Below are 4,584 nucleotides of genomic sequence, written 5' to 3' on the forward strand. Positions count from 1 at the left end.
TAATAAAATTCTCCAAGACATGTGCAATATCTACATTTTACTTAATGGAAATTGATTTAGAATTGTATTCATTTTTAACAAGTTGTAATTAACTTTTCTTTTACGTTGCCCCCAGTCACACATCAGCCCTTCAAGTGCCATGCAGTCTGAGAAACTTGTGCACCGTAACAATTTATGATAGTGTTCATACAGCCACATGTGTTTTGGCTTCCCCAAAGCCTCTTGAATGTGACATGGCCCAATTCAGCATGGCAGCTATTTCAGTGGCTTGCCCCCAAATCCCTATGAAAATTAAATGTAAAGGATAAGAAGTCAACTGATTTAAACTACACTTATTAGGTGGGAAATTAAGGATTTATAGGAGATCTATCTTGTCTTTATGAAGCTGTGGTTTCAATGATCTAAAAATCAAATTTTCTTAATGACTGTTCCACATTTAGTTCAGTTCCCAAAGACCAGAAGGAAGTTTTTAAGAAAACCAAAACAAATTCTCAATACTTTTCATATTGTATTGCTTTAAAGGTAACGTTTGAAAATAAGACACAATACCTCATTGGCACTGTCTGTGGTATTTTTCAGTCCCATGTCCTTGAAATCAGTTGTTCTTAATCAATAAAATAAGACCTGTCATTAAAGGAGAAAAGCGTGTACTGCTTATATGCTGAAATGGATTGTTTTTTGTATAGGAGTGACTGTCTTGCATCTTGCCTTAAATAAGTGTTTGTATTAGACTAAGCAAAATATTAAAAATAGTATTTTACAGTTATTAAAAAGCAGTTATTTGGTAGGAACTAATTATGGACAATCCAAAATCAATTATAAAACACAATCATCCCTGAATGATAAAATACTTATCGATAGCACAGCACAAGGCTCCACATCACCAGTCTGGATTGCACATGAAGCAGGCTTCTCCAAACAACTCTATGTGGTCAATTCATGGCAATTCCCCCCATTATTATTGTTCATTTAATCATGAGCATGGCTCCCTTCATTGCACCAGTGGCCAAAGATAGATCATAGGTCTACAAACACCACTAAACCACATCAGGAAGCCACAGAGGGAACAATGCTCACTTCACTCCTTGAGAAAATAAGCCCACCTGCTCTTCAATCTTGGCTGCCACTGACCTTGGGTACTCTATCAAGGTCTTATCTATAAAGAGCCAAAGAAATTTTCTCTTAAGTTCAGGAGCTGCTTACAAGATTTTTTTTTTCTTTTTTGCACTATGATTCTAGTCTACAAATATAGACCTCAGCCATCTGTTGATTCTTTTACTCATTTACAGGTGGCATAAGGAGAAGTGAGATTAGCTAGGGATTGAAGTCCCACAGAGCTCTACAAGTTTAGTCTTAGTCACCCCTAGGGGCGAAGGAATATGGCTTTTAGGCTTGAAAAAAACAGAAGCTCTGCTTCTTCTAAAGGAGTTTCTGTCCCTACCTGTCATTCCCTTGTTGCCACAGTCTTAAACTTTATTAGCTGTACTCATTCTAATCCAGCATGTTCGTCAATCACTCTTTGGATTCTGGGAGGATAAAAGGTTAGACACTAAAAAACCAATGATTATCCCTGAGTCCTAGGAGACCCTGAGCTATATCCATTCATTCATTCATTGAAGTTTCTTGAGTGTGTGTACACAGTCACTCATTCCTGTGAGCTTTAGGAAATCAAAGATTAAAAACCCTACCTCTCTTTCTACAATGGTTGGCATTTAAGAAAGAAGATAGAAAAACACAATAAAAGAATCTGCCTTTGTCTTAAGGTCTATATGAATTATAGTACAAGCATAGGAAGAGAAATAGCAAAGTTTCCTTGAGGAGGGAAGCAGGGAAATTTTCATAGAGGAAGATATTTGGGCCAAGCTCTGAGAGATGGAGGATTCTCAGGGTACAGGGCTAGGAGTCCTATAGGCAGGTGGGGGAGCAAGAGGGAAGACACAGGGCATGTTATGAAGGGGAAGCTCTCTGCTGGAGAATGCACTACTGCACTTGCAGAGGCCAATCCTCTACGTGATATGGAAGACATGGAACAAGTACCTTCCTAGGAGAAAAGGGTGACTAAGTGCAAGGGGCTGCTCTCATCTGGCTAAGCTGCTTTACAATGCTGGAGGCCAGATTCCATGAAGCAGAATCCTAGGTTGAAACAATGGCCTGTTCGACTTTCTCTTGCTTTGTCTGATTTGAACCACAAACAAGGCAACAGCCCGTGACTTCTGTCATTTTGATTAGGCAGAAAAGATCTGTGGGTGTGATTCTGAAAAAGGTCTCAAATAAACACCCACTGCAGTTGGTCCTCATTGGCATGTTGTGTGCTCACTCCTTTCCCCAAACCAACTGTGCTCAGAAGCATCTGCTTCATCTCTGGCACGTGTCCAGGCATTTCTGTGATCCTTGAAGCTGAAATACTTTGCAAATGTTGTGAGACTTATAAAGGGGGCACATCACAAGGGTGATTTAGAAGTTCTGATTCTAGTAAATGAGCTGATAGTTCATTAGAAAACAAACCTTTTCCTTTGTTGAATGCCAATCCAACAGGTGTGCAAGGACAGAAGACACCCTCAAGACTACAGTGGGGGTAGAAAAAATATAAAAATACAATGCAATTACCTTCCCATATAGCAGGAACCAGACCAGAACCAATCAGTAGTACATAAATACCTGATTTCCCATTGGGCACTTATTTATATGACAATGATACATGTGGAATATGATTTGGTGAGCCATGAACTAGAAGATGTGTGTGATTCCAGATTACTGAAAAAAAAATAGTTTCTAAAAGTTTCTCTTTGTAGGGGGCTTGTTAAGAAAATGACCTCAGAGCCAATTTCTTTGAAGAGTACTGAGTACTCCTTGCTGTCGTTGGTTAGAATCCTTTCCCTGCCAATTAAAAGCAACAACAACACAGCACTGAAAAAAAGGATATTGTTTACTAGATGCAGTTTCTCATTTTTTTTGTAGCCTATTTCTGGAGAGAAATGTCTTTCTCAATGTATAAAACTTAGAAATACATATGATATGGAGGATGTGATGTCATTAAACAAAAGAAGTCACCATGATTTGCAAGAATTAATGGTGCCCTGTGTGGCCACAAGGGATGTCTTGTCTGAATTACTTTCCAAAACAAAAATTGGTGCCATAAGTTTGAAAGAACAGATGTAAAACCAATTACTCTGTCCCTTTTTAAGATGCTTCAACTCCAGAAGGAAGGTCTTGATTATACTGCACATTTGCCAACAATTGCCCTATATGATTTAACTTATTTTACATAAAACAGTTGGAGTGGGGAAATTTTTGAATATAACATGCAAATAAATGCAAACTGAAATTACATTTATAAAACATACTGTGATAATGTCCATATTTTACAGAAAAATAATTATTCTCAGGTAGGTAGAAAAAGATGTGCTCCTAAGATGACTTCTAAAGTGCTACATAGTGTGGGTTCAGGAGTCACTTTGTTTTATGATAGTTGATTACTCCTGCACTAAGAGTTCTCTCTTCTCTGTTTGTGATGGGAACTATGGTGTACAGTATTGGTTTTATGTAGCTAGAAAAAAAAAGTGACATAGGATGTAGGTAAATCATGCATTCACTCAGCCATATAGCAAAGGGATAGGGAAACCTTGCCTTGTGTTAAACATTATTCTGTGCACTGGAAATGCAGCAATAAAACACATGAAAATCCTGTCTCTGGATTTTACATATTAATGGGATAAAGAAGGCCAGACATATCAAAAAAACAAGCAAAATATCTAAGGAGACAGAATGTGGAAGTTCTTTGTAGAAAAAATAGATCAAGGAAGGGAGAGAGGGGATGTTGGAAGGATTATTTTAAATAAAAGAGTCACTTGATGAGGTAACTTTAAACCAAAATATTGTTGAAATGGTATCATGAAACTGTGGAAGGTGAAAGCATTCCGGTAGAAGGAACAGTAAGTGTAAGGGCCCAAGCTAGAGGCATGCTGGACCAGTGGGGAAGGAGCCAATTGAGAGAAGAGGTAAATAGCAGAAGAAAAGGTTAGAGAGGTCACAAAAGTCTCTGGGAATGTGTGTGTTGTGTTTTGGCATGTATATGTGTGAAGGTGGAGTAGAAGGAGCCACCACCTTATTATCCATTTAAGATAGCTGGTATAAGGTACTTGCAATAGATAAAGGTTCTCAAGGTTGGCAGACCAAAAGTCAGCATGTAAACTGATTTTGCATTTTAAGCTGTTGAGATAGAAAAGGACAGTCAGCCCAGAGAAGGGAAAGGACAGTGAAGATCAGCAAGAGGGCAAGCATGAGAACAGCCATTTTAACATGCCCCAACATGTTATAAAACAGTTCCCATTTCTCAAAGGGCATGAGTTTTCATCTTGCAGAAAGCAGCTGTGGGAATCCAGCCTGTGTACATGCTCCGGACAAATGAAAGATCAAGGACCAATCAAGAGGACCTTATCAACTACTCCATCTTACAAACCTTTAAAACAGGAATGCTTTAAAAAGGAAAAAAGCACTCTTGCCCTGCCTGGCCACCGCCCCCACCCACAGGCTCACTGTGCTGTGAGTTCTGGGTCTTTTTCTCACATTGCTTTTATTTTATGG

The sequence above is a fragment of the Marmota marmota genome, unplaced genomic scaffold (genome assembly GCF_001458135.2).
Source record: "Marmota marmota marmota unplaced genomic scaffold, marMar, whole genome shotgun sequence".
Classification (NCBI taxonomy): Eukaryota; Metazoa; Chordata; class Mammalia; order Rodentia; family Sciuridae; genus Marmota; species Marmota marmota.